This window comes from Empidonax traillii, unplaced genomic scaffold (genome assembly GCF_003031625.1).
Source record: "Empidonax traillii isolate 1590-97213 ecotype Southwest subspecies unplaced genomic scaffold, ASM303162v1 scaffold1145:size269165, whole genome shotgun sequence".
NCBI classification, from domain to species: domain Eukaryota; kingdom Metazoa; phylum Chordata; class Aves; order Passeriformes; family Tyrannidae; genus Empidonax; species Empidonax traillii.
This window is the reverse complement of record NW_020956338.1, coordinates 149,371-169,825: the sequence shown is the minus strand read 5'-3', so window position 1 is coordinate 169,825 and position 20,455 is coordinate 149,371. Positions and strand designations below refer to the sequence as shown.

Here is a 20,455-nt window from a genome sequence, read left to right as displayed (position 1 = left end):
GGATGGAGAAGGCTGGAGACAGCACCAGGGGCTGGACTCTCTCGCCACCAAATGCGATGGGACTGCCACCAACCTCCTGCTTCACACCCAGAATTTAAGACCAACTACTAACCTCAAAACACAGGCAAAAATTCCCCAAATTCTTAAAATCTTCTCAAGGTTCCTGCTAAAAAACGCTCTGCTTGCTTTTTCCCCCCACAATCCCTGCTTCCTCTTCGACAGGCACGTGGCACGACAGAAGTGAAATATCCAACCTCAAAAAACACATCCCTCCTGGAGAAGGTATCTGCCCGTGCAAGCACATCACCAAAGCTGAGGGTGTTGAATGAGGATGGTTACTTTGAAAAGAAGAAATAAACCCACACTGCGGTTTGGGATGTTCTTAAAAGGCACGACACCAACACAGTGAGGGGTGGGGGGGAATGGTGGGAGGAGAGGACAACTCAAATCCTCACCTGAGCCTGTAGAGACCCCTGGCATTCAAAAGAAGTGCAAGTTTTCCATAGCTCATGCTGTTCAAACCAGTTCCAGCTTTAACATTAATTTCAGTTGGACAAAAACAAACAAACAAAAAAAAGGCTATCTATCATCTTTTGGAGTTTGTGTGTTTCTTACAGACTTAACTACATGACCCTGAACTCCAACCACAGTAACAACTCTGTTCTCAGATAAGAAGTGTTTACTGAGTTATCACAAGAACATTTGCAGCAACTCCAAAAAAAAAAAAAAAAATATATATAATTAAGCACTAAATAGAAGAGATAACATACCCTGGAAAGTACAAACTTTGATACAATAATGAACTGAACTAAATCAGACTGAACTAAAAAAATAAAGGTAAAATTTTACTCCAGAAAAATAAAAACGGCCTTAGTTTTTGCAGAAGCATCTAATTTCTTACCTCCCCCTAAACACTTCTTGTCAGCCCCGTTACTTTGCTTGTATTTTTTTAAACATACACTTCAGGATGTCAGTCTTATTTGGACAGGCTGCAGGGTCTTCACGTGACCAGTGAACGAGGTGTTCCTGTGAAACAGCCACATGGAAGTCCCGCACCTGAGACAGCTCCAAGACCCCTGCCACGCACTCACACGCAGTGCTCAGCACACACTTCAAGACAGGGACACCTTCTCTGCTGTACAATAACAAATATGCAGCGAAATCCAACAGGACAGCATGTAACTATCCAACACAACCAGTTTCTGGAGGCCTCTGCTTTGAGAAAGTAAGTTTATAAATAGAATGGATTTCCCCCTCCCCGGGGCAAAAGCAAAGCCCCACGGTCAGCAGAGCTGCACAACAAACCTTGAAGAGAAAGGGAAAATACCACAACAGCCTCTGCTCTAACAGCACTGTTGGTTTGGGGTTGTGGGTGGTTTGGTTTTTTGGTTCAGGTTTTTTTTTTCCTGTGTTGGTTTGTTTGTGGGGATTGGGAGCTTTTTTGGGGGGGATTCCAGTTTCAATGCAATCCTATGTATAGCTGTACTGGAAAGAGTAAAGAGTTATCATGTAGCAGGGTTTTTTTTTTGCTGTAATTTTTTTTTTCACCAGGTCTCCTAGCAGAGGAAAACAATACAGCACATTTCCACCTACCAGAGTGGATCTTTCTTCCCCCTCCCGCCCCTTCCTTGTCACAAAACATTTCCCTGAGTTTATCCATCTTTCTGCACACTTCTTTAGAGAGACTATTCCCACTTCCTCGTGCAAACTGAAGCTTGTCAGGCTACATCTACATTAACAAGTCCAGCAGCAGAATAAGAGAGGGATGTGTAGAGCAAAGCAGCCACTGCTAAAGATAAAAAAACCCTCCTTCTGTGCTCATTTCACTTGAGCCCGAACACTCATGAGCACTTGGTGCACATCTTCCATTTTAAAATTTAGGAATTTAAAAAAAACCAAATGCAGGCACTAGAAGACGCCTTCGGAATGCAAATCAAAGCAGAGTAAACAAAACCATCAGAAGACGGACTGAAAAGTGCAATCCCCAGGTGACACAGCACAGGCACACAGGTAGCCTTTGGCTACCTGAGTAGCTCCAGACTTGTCCTTCAGTTTTAGTCTCAGAGAAGCCTGGCTGTTCACCCCAAACCCATTTCCAAAGCCGTCTTCTCCTCCCTCAAGTGCAAGGAGACCATCATAACTTCCCTCCAGCACAAGGACTGCTCCTGGTTAGTGGCACACACAAGCTGCAGGTGAGTCTGTAGTCCTCCAGTTTGTGTTCTCCAATACTGAGGTTGCCTCACGTGCCAGACCCTGCCAGTGAACACTGCAGGAGATGTGGAAGAGAAAGGCTGAGACACCAACTGCTGTTACCTCCAGACAGGCTTCCTTCGAAGGAATGAGTCGTCTTGCTTTGAAGCAGGGAGAACTGGGAAGACCACATTTGGCTTATTAAACTACATAAAACGTGTGACTTCTGATCAGAGCCAAGGCTGGGAATTCCACGCTTCTGAAGAAAATCCCAACAAACTAATGAAGTAAGCAAATTAATTGTTCATTCACTGAAATAAATTAATCAATGCACTTTCACAAAATAATGCCAGTGGATAGGAAGCACTTCACAGTTTGCCCCCCCCCCTCATCCTCCCCCTAGTCAGGCTTCTCTCTACAGAAACCCAGCAGCAAACCACACAGACATGTCTCAGCAAAATAAAACCCCTCTGCTTAACATCTTGCTAATGTTCCCCTAACTGCAACAACGCTGGCAGTTCCAGGCAAATTCAGGAACACGACCAACTTGGCAGGCTGTGACAACCTCGACAAGCACAGGCTGTTTCAGGCCTGACCACCATCAATAATTAACCGTACACTGACATTTCCTCATGACCGAGTAAAGGAAGGGGGGGGGGGGGCCGTGTAGCAGAGCAGCCGGCTGGAAAGGCCACGAGCTGAAGAGAAATTGCCACACTACACCCCTTAAATTCGCCTGCAAAACACGCAAGCTCCTTTTCCCTGCCCCGAGCGGTGCAGTCCGGCGTGGTAAAAACCCCCGGCAGGCAAAGAAAGCCCAGCCAGCGGCACCCACCTAAGAACAGGGTTAAGCAGGAACTCCAGAGAACTTGTTTGCCAACTTCCTTAGGGCCTCCTCCATCGGCAAGAACCGGTTCCGAGGCGCTCGCACCCCCCTCGCAGTGCAGCCGGGCATCATCGAGGGAGGCTTCCTAAAAACTCCGTGACTTCCAGCAAATGCTCCGTTTTTGAGCAGCAGCGGCGCTTACGCAATGTTTTGTTTACATTATGCATCACTTTGGAAACTCCAAGGATACTAACTGCCGGTTTTCCCAGGTAAAACAATTCTTCTTTTTATATCAGGGTGCCACTCAACTTCGCAAGCTATTTAGCAAACAGAAAGCTGAATTATTTGCCCTCTCTTCCCCCCTCACCCCCAGAAGAAACTTAATTACCAGTAGTAGCAGCATCTCTATGTCATTGTTTATTTTGGAGATGTGGCCGAACAAGCTGTACTGATGCGAGTACTTTCGTACCCATGACCCGTTCACCCCGAGGAATTCCCTTACTCCAGCTGTACGGCTAATAACAAAGCACTGGCAACTGAGGTTTCGTGCAATTTACACAGGAAAACATCCACAGACAGCGCAAAGTGTCCAGAAATACAAGCCCCGAGAGTCCCACCCTTCTGGCCACCTCAAAAACAGCTCCGAGAGCAGACGCGTGACCCACCGAAGGGAGGGAGCAGGGCAAAGGAGAGAGCACCAAGCTGTCTCAAGGAACTCAGGCCATGTGAATCTCTCTTCCTTGCATAACCACAGAGGCAATTCCAGACACGAACTGCACAGGCACACACACACTCCCACCACAGAGAACCGTGACATGCAGAGGCAGCTGATGATACCTCACCAAAAAAAAAAAAACCCAGTTCCAGGGGTAGCAACCAGAGGCACGCGAGTTAATTAAGAAATTATGGCAATCTTTGATTAAAACACACAAGACACAAACTCCAGAATTTTGGCCCATCACACACCAAAAAAATTCAGTCGAGCCTTCGCCCGACATAAAAACCTGCACAGGTTGGTGGCAAAGGTCAAGGCTGGAAGGCCAAAGGTGGGTTGCAAGCTCGGGGGGAGTCTTAGTGGGAAGCAAACGATACAGTGATTAATTTTTGGGTTTGTAAAACTTAGTTACTAAGCACCTAAGAAAAATGTTACAGAGCTGACTTCAGATTTGTGCAGCAGAGATATTTTTAGTCAGGCACTACCCGTGTTGCATTAATACCAGAAATCTAAATTCATTTAAGTGTGATACAAACTGGTCTCAATTGCCCCATTGTCTCAATACTCGGAAGCAGAACTGACGCCATACACTGAACACATATTTTATATAAAATATCAGAGTGAACTCCTATGACTCAACGCTGTCGTTAGTGCCAGTACCAGCACTCAAGAATACAATCACTATATTCATATTTTCCACAAATATCAAAAGCTAGATCTTGTGATTTGACCGCAATCGTAGCTAAAAAGATAAATGAAACAATACTTCAAGCACTCATTTTTCTTCTGGGCAAGATGCTGCCGTCCAACCGAGCAGCAAGCACAAGCAGGGCAGTATCAGCCATCAGCCCCGAACGAGAACACGCCCTCCAAATCAGAATGTGCCACCATCAACACAAACCAGCGCATTTCAACCAGCCGGGGCTTGGCCAGCCTAATCTCTTCTTTTAAAAGGTTAATTCTTTTAGAACCTGGAAACAGTAGGCACGCTGAAATAAAAGTCCAGAACAGTGGTAGTTAGGAGAGCCCACACCTCCGGGTTCTGCACCACAGCAGGACCGAAGGATCTACTCAAACTTCTGCTGCTGTCTGTCACAAGAGCAAGAGGGAGCGAGGCGAGTACAGCTTTTTCCATTGCTGTAAGTATTCCCAGAAGATTTTGCCACCTTCCCTAAGGCAGAAAATAAAAATTTGAAAGAGGGAATTAGCCCAAACTGCCTGTTGGTATAATCACCTGTTAAAACACCGCAGTCTTTTGAAGACAAACAAACTCCTTACACGTGTCTGCCAGTTTTCCTTCTAATTTCCAATCCTTTTATTTTTATTTCATTGCTTAATTTTGTTAGAAATAGAAATGGACCAACCCCACTAAGCAAGTTCTTTAGAAGCTTCCTTTTAGACAGTATCAAATGCAGCTCCTGGAAGGCTGGAAGTCAAGAGGGATGTTTCCCTTGTAGATCCCTCCCCTCCACAGAACAGCTGGCATGCCAGCACATCTGCATGCACATCAAGGGGTCCTACTTGCCTAAAGTTCATTAAGTCCTCTAAACTACTCCAAGTGGAGGAAATTCATCCAAAATTATCTTTCTCCCTCTTACCATAAAAGATTTTCACCTGGGCACAACAACGACAACAACAACAAAATGCACCACACACCAAATTAACAAAAACAAAATTAACTGTTCTCCCCACAGGACTTGCACATTAAGTTTGGCACAGCACACACACAGATAACCTGTCGAGCTCATTGAGTCTGACACGTGATGCAAAAATTTGCAAATCAGGCCCTCCTGTACCAAGGAGGTGAATAAAACTCTTGCCTACACACTGAGAATTACCCACCAGTAATATTTGAGTTAAAACTTTCCCCAAATATATATGGGGGGGGGGGGGAATCAGTCTCTCTTTCTAGAGCATATTCATCTCCTTCTGCAACAAAAATAGGAGAGTAAATAAGAACCTTGGCCTTTTTTGTTTGTTTGTTTTAAATCTGACTTCACTGTAAAGTAATTAAGGCATCTAAGCCAACATGCTTACCTTGATTGATCTGCTGCTGCTGCAGTTTTCAGGTCAGTTGCCTCAGCTACATCCAGTAACAACTTTCAAACATATACACATATCTGAGATAATGTTTTTCTTTCGTTGTAAGCAACGTCATCATGAAAATAGCATTAGTTGCTTACTGATAACAGCTGTATAAATTAGACATGGCATATGTAGAACTACTAAGAAAGAACAGAGGGGGAAAGAGGTGTTTCCCACTTTTTTCAGATCTCTAAGGATGCAGAAGAAGCAGCACTTCCTGCAGGTAGATGTCAGTGCACTAGAAATCCACACTGTCTCACAGAAGGATCAGCCTCTTGCCTCCTGATGAATCAATAACTGCAGCAACCCACCTCATAATGTTTCCCCACTGCAAGAAATGCCTCCCTCTTCTCTATGCAGAGAAACTTATTGATTTAACTCTCCAGAAAGGCAAAAAAGGAAGGAGAGATTACATGCAGCACAATAATACCAATAAATGTGCATCCCTTTTTTTCCCACTGTTGTATTCCCTTCCATGTTTAATAATCTTTGCATCTGGGACATAAATAAACTTTTAACAGTCACTCTTGTTATAGTCTTCGAGAGAATGTTTAGATGTCTCTGCAACCAAGTTTGAAAAACACATTTCGTGTCCAAGAGCACTTGTCCCAAAGAGCTTCCAAAGCATTTCTGGAGAAAAAACTCCCACCATGTCCTCTTTTAGGGCTCAGAGCTGAAGAAGCCTGCCCACAGCACCATTACAAAAGCCATGTAGAAAAGGTATTAAAAGGTATTTAAAACACCCCTTTAGCATCTCATGAAAGCAATCCATTGCTGTTAGGCTGAATACCAAATAATTTCATCAATCACAAAGTAAGTTGATATTAACAGACCAGGAAAGAGGAGGCAAGGAGATTTTTTTTTTTTTTCCCCTCCTCTTAGGAGCAAAGCTGCTTCCTTCTCAAGGGCTCCATAAGTAAGATCCCAAACACCAAAATTCCTGCACTTAACAGATTCAAATACTGAAAAAATAAAGATCTTGTGAGAACCTCTTCTATTCCTGTAAATAGTTTTAAATCTTCAAAAGCAAGATGTGAAAAAGAAACTTCTCGACTGGAACAGACAGACAGTGTAGACAAGCAACCAATTCTAATAGTTGTGGGTTTTTTTAAAAGAAAAAAGAAAGAGGGAAAAAAGAATAATTGAAAGGAAAAGGGCGGGAAGTAGCAGATGACCAAAGTTTGCAGGAAAACTCAGGAAGGAAGATGTTTACAAGACAATAATGCACATTAACAGCATTTCAGTCAAAAAGGCAGAAAGACATCTTACAAGAAACAACTAAAAAGGTTTCTGGAAGTTGTGTAAGTTCCACCAATTGTTGTGTGCCAATACAGACCTCATACAGAAGAGGGGTGGGGGAAAAGAATATATTTTACTCAAACTAGTGGAATTAGGTAAAGATTAACACCATTTTTTAAAAAACACTGACAAAGGACCAAAACAAGGTAGTAAACAGCACACTGAGACTGGAAACATAACAGAAGAAATATGGGGTTGTATCTACATATGAAAAAGTAAATTACTTCTGTAAAAGCAAATAAATCAAGTTTCAGATAGATAATATTTATGAATATGTGATACTAGGGGTTACTCTTACCTTTCAAAGGGAGCTTAGATCAACAGTAAGAAAAGTTTGTTTGCTTGAAGCATTGTTTCATTTACCTCTTTAGCTATGATTGCAGTCATATTGGTACCACAAGAGTTAGCTTCTGATATTTGTGGGAAATATGAATACAGCAATTTTTTTTAACACTTACTGGTACTGAAATTTGTTTTCACTCTGCACTTAGGCCTTTCTAGGTGAGCTTTCTCACGCAGACCTCAAGCCTACACTTGGTCCTTTCCGTGGGCAGGCACTTCAGCCTATTCCAGCAGGAGCAGGGAAAGGTTCAGATGTCAGCTGACATCCACGGACCAGAGGGAGCAGGCCTGGGGAGATCTGGTCACACTCGCAAAAGCAGCAAACACCCCTGCGATGAGGATGCTGCAGCCCCACACGGAGCACAGCTGCACCACCGGTTATCACAATGCCAGCTTGAAGTTGTTCTCCTGGCAATTCTCCCTGCCCAGGGACCAGTTTGGACATCTCACTGCGAGGTGAGGAGACCCACTTTCATCTCTCAGTTCAAGTAAAACCAAAGTAAACTCCTAAAACGACCCAAAGCAAGTTTTTCTCGGGTGCTGGTCGCAGCTTGCCCCCAGGCAACAGCCAAGCCAAGCTTTGCGATAAAAATCTTGCCTCACCCAGCAATTTAAGTTCCTTGGGAGTTAAAGTGTCCCGGTCACATAACAATCAGCTCCAGGACGGCACAGCCCGGTAACCTAAAGCCTCGGGAACAGAGGAGGGCGAGACACTCTCAGATCTGTGGATTACAGAGTGGTTTCCCACAGACACGGGGAGTGACCGTGGGCACCTCCAACCAGCAGCTACATCCTCCTCTTCTACCGAGGATGTTCATGGGACTCTGCACAGGTATTTAGGACCTGAGCTTTCCTGTCCCTAAATTTTCCACCGCTCATTCTAAAGGGGTGGTTACTGAGGTGCTGTACATATTCAGCAGGTGATGTTTATACGAACACAAAGAGATTTTCATTTAACAATCACTGACTTTTTACATTAAAGGCACTGTTCGTATTTAACTTGGAGCATGCTTTTTAAAAGCACTAAAAAGTTTTCTACAACTGTTAAATTGTTTTAGCAACTGTGGAAAGAGTCATATGAGTTTAAGATTATTGATTTTGAAGACAGTTTTTTGACGGGAGTGTCCTTCACAACATTTAGTAATAGTACTCTGTACATAAGAATCCAATTACTTTTTTAATATTGAGGGTTGCTGTGGCTTTGATCATACTAAAAGATAGGAATTTATTTGTTATGTCTCTTTTGTCCTTTGATATTTCACTGCATCTTATTTTATTGCTGTGTTTTGAAACTTGAACTTAACATTTTCCTGGGCTTCATCTTATTATACCCAAATATTGTAGAGCACAAGAGAGCTGGAGAAAAGGGAAAAGCAGGAATGTTTACAAAAAGGAATATTTTCTAATCTTTTTCTGAAAACATGAGGTGAAAAAGACTGCACAAAAAGTTTACATAGTAGTGGACCTAAAAAATATGTATAGTTAATAATATATGGAGAGGTATTTTGAAATTACACAGCTCCAAGTCACAGCAAAAGAAAAATAACAGAACTAAACTACATTAGTTGACTTGCTTAAAAAACAGTTCAGTTATTTGGCTCTTCTTCCTTTTCCAAGCACAACTGCTATGCTGGAGATCAACACCCATTTTTCAGAAAGTTACCCGCTCTCAAAAATTAAATGGAATATTAAGACACTATATGGGGAAAAAAAAGGTGACAGAATGTGAAAAAACACTACAAAGCTGTACAAAGACTATCCCCAAACTGCATCTAAAACCAAGGCTCACACCAACTCTTGCCATCTTTTTCAACATTCACTATACTGAAGAATTAAGGGGGGAGGGAAACAATCCAGTAGGAAATGCTACACTATCAAATAAAGTCACCAACAAAAATCCACTTTCATAACACCATGTTGTTCCCCTGCTCACCTGTCACCCAAAGCTTGGTGTCTCTGAAGAAAAACAGAGTTGTGGTTTCTCTAGAAATCTGTTGAAGAGGTAGAAGCTCTAAATTAAAACCGTCTTTAGGAGGGCAGGGGAAGCCGAGAACAGGTAACAGGATTTTCTAGGCTTTATCCTTCATTATAGGTTATTTCAGGTCAAAAAGAGGGCGTTCACTGCCTGTACAAGTCAGAAAAGGTAACCCATTACTAACCCATATGACAGGACTAGCTATTTAAAGTTGTTTAAATCGAGTTACCGTGGTCACTTCAGGTGCACTGCACACTCAGCCACCTCTAACATGCTCAGTGCTCACTTCCTCACATTGGGTTCTGTGCTTGACCCAGCCAGAGTTCTGAAACACTCTGAGACAGGCCTTGAGATACCTAGAGACCCATCTCACACTTATCCAGAAAATAAGCTTTTCTTCCAAGACCTATTGAAAGTAATACATTATTTTCCACTCCAGCCCTGACTGTCACTTAAAGAGACCTGAAAAAATATAATATTTCAGTGACTTAGAAACAGAGACATTAGCTTAGTAAAAGCCACCCAGCATCAAGCTGAACTCCTATTTCCCCACTTTTCAAAGGCAGGAGAATTTAATAGTTAGAGCAGCTGTGAGTTTACGTAACACATCTACAGGGGCATCACAGTTACAGTGAAGAAGTACTAAGGATGTTTTCTTCATCAGATCAATCCCATGCCAAGACTTCTGAACGTCTCCTCTGACTGCCCTGAGTAACATCATCAGGGAACTGAAGAGAACTCAGAAAACACAAAAGTGGCACACCCACAAGCTTTTTGGAGGTCTGAAAGGTGGATGCCATTTCACAAAATTCGACAGCAGACTCGTAACAGGTAAATATTGGTATCACCACCACTCTATCTCCGTGTTTCTTCTTCCCAGGTCTGCTCTGTCCAACTCATACTTCTGTCAGTTGACAGAGCAGTCTGCCTCAGCTGTAATGCTCCTGCACATCGGATGATATCATTATATATATCCAGAGAAGCTAAGGCTTAACTAATTAAAAAAAAAATTAAAAAAAAAGTATAGCTGTGCTCCGCTTTATTCCCCAGAATTCTGGGCAGAAAGTGACACTGCCCACAGTAACTCCTCTGTACGTGCACAGCACTCAGACCTCACACTGCAGTGCCAAAATTCAGCTCAACTAAAAGGAGTTTCTCCACCTGTATTTAACGTTCCTCCAAAATACAAATACTCCTCCAATTTGGCCCCAAACGAAAGGACTGTTCCTGTTGGTAGTGCTGTTCTTCCCCCACACACAAACACGTAAGAAAGCCAACTACAAAATTCCCGTTTCAATAAGCTACTGCTTTGTCAAAAGGGCCTTTGTTGCCATGATCAGCGTGCTGGCAAAATGGAAAATACAAGAAAGAGAATATGCACCGCTAAAAAGAGAGCTATTCTAAGAAACAGGAAGCGTGCAATCCCTTACAATAGTACAGAGAGGTACATACCTAAACACTCAGAGAAACACCACCTGACATTTCCTACACCTTCAGACTGGGCTTTGCACAAGAACTAAGCAAGCACAGTTGATTCTGTTCCACCCAGGAGCTGGCGAGCCAACCCTCTGCCTCCAGAAGCGCTGCTCAGCCTCCCATCCCCTGTAACAGATGCAATCAGTCCGACAGATGCCTTCGGAAGAATCACCCCCAAAACGAGGTTTGTTTTGAAGCAACTGCTACCAACTGGAGGGCACAACAAGAAAAGCAGCACGTGCGAACTCCAACATTTGTACGAGTTAGCTCTGTGAGATGAGTGGGTTGCAGGCTCGCTCTTCTTCCCCACACCCTGCCTTTGTCTCTGCTATCTCGTGATGCAGAGCCGGTCTCATTTCCCTGTTTATGTGGGTAGTTGTTTGAAAGACAAGGAGGGAGGAAGCACGCAGACACGAAAAACCCGAAACAAAGAAGATTCACGAGCACCGGCAGAGAGCCCCAGGTCACGGGCAGCTTCCCGAGCAATTTTTCAATGAAACTTTATTCCAGCCGATGGAATCCGTCCAATTACAAATTGTCCTCAAGCCCGGAGAGCCACACGCCGCCACCACCACCACCACAATCGGAATTAAGAGCATCCAGCCAAACGCATCCATGAAAAAAAAAAATAATTCACAAGCACAACCCGGTGCCACACCCCGAGCAAGCAGCACAACTCGCAGTACAACAGAAGTGCCCGGTAACAAGTGCATTAGGTGAAAACTCTTGCCTAATTCCCGTTTTACACGACCGTAAACATCACCTCGCCGCGCCGCTACCATAAATGGTCCGCGGCAGCAGAGATAAAGCCGTCACCGCTGCTCTATCGGTATCAGTTTTCTCCCGGTAAGTCCACGTTAACACTTCGCTCTATTTATCTGCGATCTCACCCTGCCACTTCGTAATACAGTATTGACCTATTTTCCAGGTGCTTAATTAATCTCTTTGCTGGCTGCCACGCTTGTTAGACAGTTACTGTGTGTTATTTTAAACTCGGTTTATTGGAATCTTTAGCAAATTAACTCCGTTACTGGAGGCATTATATCAGAGAGTAAGTATTCATGGTCCAGCTAGGCTTTTCTACTTTGTGTGAAATCAATCAGAGCTTCAACTTTCTGCAAATGATGTAATGGGAGGTAATACTGGGGGGGGTGGGAAAAACAACCACAGAAACATGCATAGATATCAACAACAGCAGCTTTACTTGATGTAATTGTAGGAAAATATGTTATTATCATAAGAGACAGTTTAAAGATAATAAAACCGAAATAAACAGGGTTATACAGTAGCAGGGAGATGTAAAAACATCAGAGCACCACATAATTTCTGAGAAGGCACGCCTGGGAGTCTCAAAACAACTAAGTTTACAAAAAAAAAAATAAACGATTGCAGTTTCTGACATTTCAAGTTGGACGCAACAGTTAGTAACAAAAGTACAGCCTCAAGAGGAAGGTATTTATATACACGTAAGCACACAGCACTGCCGACGGAGGGCTTAATTAAAATAAAAAGAATTTTAAACCCCCTCTCACTATCTCCTACAGCGGTAAGCACATGCAAACGCACCTGCCAGCTTTACAATTGCTATCACGACGAATCCAGAACAAACCCCGCACAGTCGCTGCCGCAACCATTACGGCAAAGCCTCCAGCAATAAAACCCCTCTGTTTTTTTCACGGAGCTCGCTCTTGGGAACTGACCAAATTTTAAAGCGTCCGCTTCCTTTCCAGTTGCTGCTTTTTACCCCGGCCCTGGGCACCATTTGCCGCCCCGGCTCCCCCCACGGCGCAGGAGGGGGTCCCGCGGGTGTCTCCTCCGGGGTCAGGGCGAGGGGCGAGTCCCGCCGGGAGTCCCGCGGAGCCAGCGCGGCTGCGAAAGCCGAGCAGGACCCGAGAGCGGGCGGAGCCGCGCCCGGGCACCACCCGCGGGACCCCCCGCCGGCCGGGCCATACAAGGCAGGAGGAGGAGGAGGAGGAGGAGGAGGCGGCTCCCGGGAGGGGAGCGGGGCAGTGCCGGGGCAGCGCCCGCCAGGGGAAGGGAAGGGCAGGGCAGGGAAGGGAGCGGGGGCAGCGCCGCCGCCGGCAGCGGGCGAGGGGCGGACACGCCTCCCCCGCCGGGCGGCGGCCTCGCCCGGCACCCGGGGCTGCTCGGGGCGGGCTCGGGGGAAAGGGGAAACTTCAGGGACGAAGGCCACGGGGAGAAGGAGCGATGCTAGCCGGGCTGGGCGAGGGCGGGGGAGGCTCCGGGCAGAGGGGCCGGGAGCGCCGCGGAGCCCCCATGGGAAGGGGGCGATCGCCGGCGGCGGAGGCAGCGCCGCTGCCCGCCCGCTGCGGCGGGGCCGGCCCCGCTCGCTGCCCGCCGCTCACCTTCACGGGTCGGGCCGCGCTGGCGTCCGCGCTGGAGCTGCTGCCGCCGCCGCCGCCGCCCTGGGCATGTCCGGGAGCGCCCCGGGGAAGCGCCGCTCCGGGCGGGCTCAGCCGCTCAGCCCCGCCGCTCCTGCTGCTCTCGCTGCTGCCGCCGCCGCCTCGGCCGCTGCCATCTTGTCCTGGCGGCTGGGAGGGAAGAGCCCCAGCTCAACCCGTTCGGCAGACCGGGCCTCCGCCTCATCTTCCCGGGGAGGGACCCAGCCCGCCCCCGGCCGCCGCCTCCTCCGCCTCCTCCCGCCTCCGCCGCCGCCCTGCCCGCGGCGGCCTAGCGGCGCCCGCCGCCACCGCCCATCGCCCCGCAGCGGCGGGACGCGGCCCCGCCGAGCGCAGCGGAGGGGGCGCCGGCCCAGCCCCGCTCCGGCGCTCCCCGCCCAGCCCCGGGGCGCTCCTGCGGGGAGCTCCCGCCGCCAGCCCGCCCGCTCCGCCCGCCCGGCCCGGCCCGGCCCGGCCCGGCGGCAGCGCCCCCGCCCGGCCCCGCCGAGCGCCGCCCCGAGCCTCTGTCAGCGCACGGACCCGGCTCTACCCCCGGCGCTTCTCCTGCCCGCCCGCACCCGCGGGCCGGGGCAGCTGTGTGGCCGTCACCGTGGCCATCGCCTGCCTCCTCGCCACCGGCTGACGGTCCCCCCCGGAGAGATCTACCAGAGCGAGTTGAGATGTTCCTACCGCGAACTCCCCTCTGCCCGCCCCGGTCCGTCACTACCCGGAGGAAGGTAGCCGTGTGGGAGCTCCGCTGTAAATCCCCCAGTGAGGGCCATCCTAACCATCACACCCCCAAATGGTGAGCTCTTCTTCCCGCCTCGCCAGTTGCCAGCATTCACAGACGCGTAAAGTACATAGCGAGGAGGCAACTGGTGCCAGGGGAAAGGCCCGACTCTCAAGACCCGCAGCTCAGATAGATGATGAGGTGAGAGCAAACACGTGAGCTCCCAAATTCATTTCAGTGAGTGCTCTTGCTTTGTAAGGTGAACAGAACTCCCCTACCCACCCCTGAAAAATAACTGTGAAGCACCAACCTTCCGGATCTGATCTGACATCCTTCCCTGGAGAGCAGTCCCTGCCCCATTAGCCCAGTCAATCAAACACACCACTAGCTATAGAGCTAACAGGACGGAGCAAGTGTAATGACCATTTTGCACCCTGTGTTACAGTCCAGCTTTTTGCCTTGCTCAAGTCTTGACGAAACAAGAAGATACACCCTGGGTAACAACATGCCCCTAATATTATACATCACTTAAATATTAGTGGTTGGTTGTAGGGCTGGTCAACTTCTGCAAACAGCATTCTTGGCCCTAAATAGTATTTCAGCTGATGTGGGGCGAAAAGGAATTACTGTTTGCCTATAAAGTATTTAGCCTCAAGATAAATCCTTGGCTAAAGCTACAACTGGACATCACATGCTTCTCCACCTCTTGCCAAAAATAACAAAGAATTTCTTTATTTACTTGCACAACTACACGTACTCTGCTATTTTTTCTCACTACTTGTTCCAGTGTTTTCAACACGTCTGCTTGATTTTACCCTTTATTTAGGTCTAATCCTTGTAATAAAGATTGTTAGGATGTGAAGTCAGAATTGGAATTAATTAATCGGAGAAGACGGAGTTATTGTACAGAAATACTAAAACCTAACATTGGGGTCACTACCATAACAGCACCAATGCTCAGTCTTGTAATGAGACATATAATTTAGGGGTGAGGAAAAATGGGTGGGTGTCAGTGTTAGCAAATTATAGCTCTCAAGAGCTGCTCATCATATATATTGCTTACTAATTTTATAAATATTAATCAAGCTTCTAAAAAATACCCTACAGAATTATTCCTATACATTTTATTAACATATAATCTGTTACAAAAGACAGTAAATTATGATGAACTTTATTTTTGATTACTTCACCATACCAACTCTAAAATTACTTAATAAATTAAGTGTGTGCTGATTCAGTCTCCATTTTATCTGCAAACTAAAATTGGTGCACACCACCCCAAACTGTGGTCTACTAACTAGTCTCAACATAATTCTTACAGCTGTTTTTTAGGATCTATTTCTTGCAATTTTGTCATTTTTCAACATGCAACTTCTTATCATTTAATAACCAAAACAATTCAAACCCAGCTGTAAACTTGAGCGATACTGATCCTCTAAAAATAGACAAAATTATGAATCCAATGTTCCACGGATACATTTGCACAATTTTAGCCAACTTCTAGAAACATTTTAATTTAGGTTTAGAAAATAAAGGGTGATTTTGGGGTCATTAACCTCTCTTATTATACTGGGCTCTCGCTGGAATTTTTGAGTTGGTCACATTTGCTAAACAACAGCACCTCCCAAAACATGTCACCACTGTCAGTTTTGTCCTCACATTCCAGTCTTTGCTAATTAGATCAACCTAGACTTCCACTCAGCTTGCAACAGCAGTATCACCAGTGTGTCATCAAACTCTCAAATCTCTTCGAAACTCCTTCAGTTGCTTTTGTGGAGCACAGAATCTCTTGGAGGATCCATCATTTGTGCTCGCTGGGAGCCGTTCCCATTACAGACTTCCTTGTTGTTCAAGGAATGTTGCTCACGTTTCATCAGAGTTAGGGCCCAAATGGCAGTCAGGGCTGGCCAGTGCCACAGAGGAGCTGAAGAGCTGAACCTCCTCCATCAGTCAGTGCCTTTGAGGGATTCATTCACCCACAAAAGGGTTTTTAACTGCCCCCAATGCGTGGCAAGACAACATCAGATGTATCAGCGAGTTTTAAACGCTCTGATGAACATTTCTACCAGAGGTTAAATATGACTGTCTGAGAAGCCCTCATGTGATTATTTTTTTTTTTTTCTCACTTGAAAAACAGTAAGCAGTTCCTTGCCCTAATTTTCTCTTGGCAGTACCTTCGTGCTGTCAGGCATCTGAGGGGTTAATTTGGAAACTCCTGTTACACCTGTACGCACTGTGGACTACTGATACCGTTTGGAGGGGGAGTGTTTTGTTTCAAAGCGCTTAAGTAACTCAGTGGAAGGAGGCCCCTGTCATTTAGATTCAATTCTCCAGTTCAGCATTGAAACACACACCTCCACAGGCTCTTGTTCCTCCTGGTGTCTGTGCCTTTGCCGAGGATAAGCAGCAGTTTTGTGTGAGTGCTCCGAGTGGAAGGAAGAAACAGAGGTTAGAAGAAGGCATTTCCAACAGTCGCAATCTATTACGCAGCAGAAAGAGACGATCTAAGGACAAACACAGGCTAGAAGCTTTTGGCAGAACACCTGCCAGTGACACTTTGTGCTATTTTTGTTATCAAAATCCCCAGCGTAGACACAGACCGAAAAACGCTTTGGCTAGAACAATTTGTTTTACTCACCAAATTGCTGTAAGCTATATCATCGAAACACTCTTTTACAGCCAGCACGGGTTGTTTGTATCAGCTTATGAGTTGTTTATATCGGCTGGACTGTGTTTCTACCTGAAGGGTACGAGCAGCAAGCACAGATCAACACAAGGACGGTGGAACAGGGCATGGGTACACTTCAATGTTTCTTTAAAAAAACCCCAAACTTTCAGGCCATAGTGTTTAGTCTTTCCTGCAGTATTTAACAATCTGTTAAGCAGGGAATTAATTCGTGGTAGGATTTCAAATTACAGTATAACTTTACAGTTTTTCACAGCAATTGGCTGAAATATTTTATGCTTACGGTATTTCTCCTTCCAAAACAGATATAAGACTGGACAAAGTTAACTATGTTTTCATCTTAAGAATTCCTTATCTAAAGCATTTTTCTCATTGATGTAACTGTCCCTGAATTATGACTCGTATTGTGAGAAACAAACACTCAGTGGTAGGCATTTGGATTAAAATTTTTCAGGATCAAAATTCCTGCTGAAACACATAAAGGGGTAAGGGTTAAACTGATAAAAGGTGCTTTTTTAAAAACAGGAAAATTTAAATTTATATTTTCCATTGATTACCGTCATATTCAGATAAGCACGGTTCAAAGTTCCCCAGCTCTCCTCCCCACAGATACGTTTGCTACACATATCCAAAAAGCCAACCTTCTGTTGCTGGGTGTAAATGGAAAATTACTTTCAAATTTAAAGCAAACATACACTTTGCTCTTTCTGCAACAACTGGAAGGTCAGTTGACAAGCGCTGTCTTTCCTCAATGAACAGTTTACACCGAGTGTTTGCAAATATAAGCACAGATGTTCAAACGCAAATTTCACCTTTTATTTCCACTTTTTTTTTTTTTTCAGTTTTAATCCAGGACTTTACAACAAACAAAAAACAAACAAACAAACAAAAAGCGCTAGAGGGGTAAAGGGAATTATTTGTTGTTTGCTGTTTAATTTACAAAGCACAGAACCCACCTTCCATGGGCTGGTGGTGGTTTGTGGGGCTTTGTGCCAGGGGATGCTCCTGCCAACGCTCATTTCAGGAAGACACCACCATTCCCTGTGCATCTCCCGAGGTTTGCATGAGGAGCCATCCGCTGTGGCCCTTCCAAAGAAGAAAATCAGACTAAAAACATTCCTCTGATTGCCTGTCTTTCTGCTGGTTTCTCCCTCAGCCTCGAAAACCCAGTTCCAAGAAACCTCCCACGCCATCTTGACATCGCGATTGCAAAATCTGCCAGTTAATGGTAACTCTGGGGAAATTAACTTGTCTTGTATAGAAAGATAATGACAGGCTGACTAACATGGTAATTCTTGGAAAACGTAAGAAGGAATCTTGAAAATCTTTTTGGTTGTCGTGTAGATAAAAGCCGGCTGACTGGAGATGAAATGCACACCCCATCCAAACTAAACCACTAATCCCCTAATTTTTCACATCACAGAAAGGCAGAATGACTGCATTGTAGAGTCATAGAATCATTAAGACTGGAAAAGGCCTCCAAGATCATCGAGTCTAACCTTTAATGGATGAGTGACAATTCTATACCAGGCAGCTGAAAAAAACCATGGAGGTGGAAAAACCATCAAGAATTTATCTTGAAATTACATAAATATTTACTACTTCAATTTAGGATTTATGGAACTTTTCTCTCTCTCCCTTTTTATTTTTTTTTTTTTTTTTTAAGATAATTGCTTCTTTTCAATCTTACTGTTCTTTTAAGTGCCACAGTTGTTGAAACAGCCAACTGGGACAACTGTAATTTAAAAAAATGCCACTCTGTAAATCGTCACAGATGATCCTGTTCAGGGATACGGTGAAATGCTTGTGCTCACATGATGTCAATAGGTGTAGATTTGACAGATGCCTCATTGCTGCGTTTGAAACTCTGCTGAGTTCTTGTTCGTATTTAAGAGGACCATAAAGAGTTGAAGAAATGCAATCTCTCTCTTTTCTGGATCACGTAAATGCTAATGTATCATGGCGTTGTGCTTTTCAGTCTATATTCTCACTTCCAGTCTGGATTTCCTCTTTTTGTAAGAGCCATAGAAGTAGATAATTTCTCATGCACCCTAGGAGATCCACAAGGAAGGGTCTATCTTCAGGAAATGTGTCATGATAATGTTCATTTGTAGCCTGACACTGTAAATTTTCTTGCAAGAGTCTTTCTAAATAGCTGTTTTCATGTAGTCATTAGTCTTTGCGGTGTCTGAGTGTCTTTCATGTAAGTAGGCTTAATAATTACATTTTTATCCTCTCTTTTCAGGAGGAAAATAATTTGAAGTGATTGTTAGGACTAACCAATGTTAAATGTGTACAAAAATACAGTATGTATTTTGTTTCTGTTTCTACTTTTGAGGTACAACAAATATGCTTTACAACATCAGAACGCCACACCATAAAATGGTGGGAATCTGATATCATCTGAGAAAGATAACATCCGAGGCTACCAATGAAAAAAAAGATAATCCATTAACAGTTTCGTGACATCCTGACATTGGAAAAAAAGTATTTACTTTACATAAAAACTTCGAACCACGAAAACGTATTTCAAACTAAAATTCCAGTGAGATAGTGCTAATTGGTAAAATCTTTAATAGCAAATATTGTTATTTTTTTTTCCGGTGTTTTGAAATAAGCATCATCTCTGCACCCTACATTTCAGAATATTCATAAGGTAGTACACACTAACATTACAACCATGTCATTCTTAGAGTTGAGTAATCACTTCTTTTTTTAGTGGCTGATACACTGCAAGATCAAGGGCTGCAGACAGATGAAGACCACAAATGTTCCGGCTGACCTCACTTTCCGAAACGCATCATTCCCACAAATAAACATCATTAACCATAAGCTGGCAGTCAAATTACAGAATATAAAACACAATCCTGCATTACTCAAGCGAGTCGTTGCTTATTAGCAAGGTCTGCTGACTCCAGGAAACCATCTACACCAATAAAGATTTCGGGGGTTGTGCTTTTGCGACGTCTTCCGAAGCCTGTGAAGTAAATAGTCTGATTAACTGATTCCCAGTTCAGTTTGCTGTGGCAAAGAGGAGTTTTATCTTAATGGAGAACATCTCACGCTCCCCCACGGACCCTGGAGCCCGGCTGAGCTGCAGCAAGCCCTGAATCACATCCAAGCCTATTTTGGAATTAAGTGGAAGATGACCTCGTTACCTGGGTCCCTCCAACCTCGCCGTGGAAGCACTTGAGGACGGAGCCAGGGCTTTGCTGCCAGCAGATAATAAAGCCCAACCACGTTAAAAAACAAACCCCAAACCGAACAGAAGAACCCCCTTTTGTTGCACTGGTGTGAGGGCCTGTCACTAATCTGCCTGTGGCACAAATCCCTCCCGAGGAGCTGTTTTACCCGAGTCAGTTTGCACGTGGATTGAAAATGTCCATGCACACCCTCCCTTGGGAGTTTAATACATCAGAAACTTAGCCACGTGTTTTCCTACTTTTTAAAAGCAGACATCCTCATTTCTCCCCCCACATCATTAATGAAACACCAGTTAAAAATATCTTCTAAAGCTTTAAATTACCCCATTAGAGACTCTCCTCCCAGAATGAACAACGGAAAAGGCACCTATTAATTATATGAAAGCAGATCGAGCCACTGTAAGGAAAAAAACCATTCAGAGACGCAAATATTCTAATAAAATTTTTCCAAAGCTTAAAAAAAAAAAAAATTAACTCGTGCTTGTATTTTCTCTTTCTGTTCCAAACCAGGAGCAGCCCAGACCTGTTC

General features: G+C 44.8%; 1 protein-coding gene and 1 long non-coding RNA gene across 5 annotated transcripts in view; one reads left to right on the top strand and one right to left on the bottom strand.

Moving 5' to 3' along the window:
- HIPK3 (homeodomain interacting protein kinase 3) overlaps nt 1–13,432 on the bottom strand; it is a 65,858-nt gene extending 52,426 nt beyond the window's left edge. Inside the window, exon 1 of one of the 4 annotated variants that reach the window (XM_027905333.1) lies at nt 13,275–13,432. The gene's annotated coding sequence lies outside the window, so the exon portion shown is untranslated. Of the gene's footprint in view, nt 1–11,355; nt 11,379–12,474; nt 12,737–13,274 lie in introns of those variants that run through there. The other 3 variants (XM_027905335.1, XM_027905334.1, XM_027905336.1) reach the window with 3 other exon arrangements.
- Nucleotides 11,604–19,555, top strand: LOC114068906. Its single transcript, XR_003573685.1, has 2 exons — nt 11,604–11,754; nt 19,443–19,555. It is a non-coding gene; the product is annotated as an uncharacterized LOC114068906 (long non-coding RNA).
- Nucleotides 19,556–20,455: the final 900 nt, after the last annotated feature.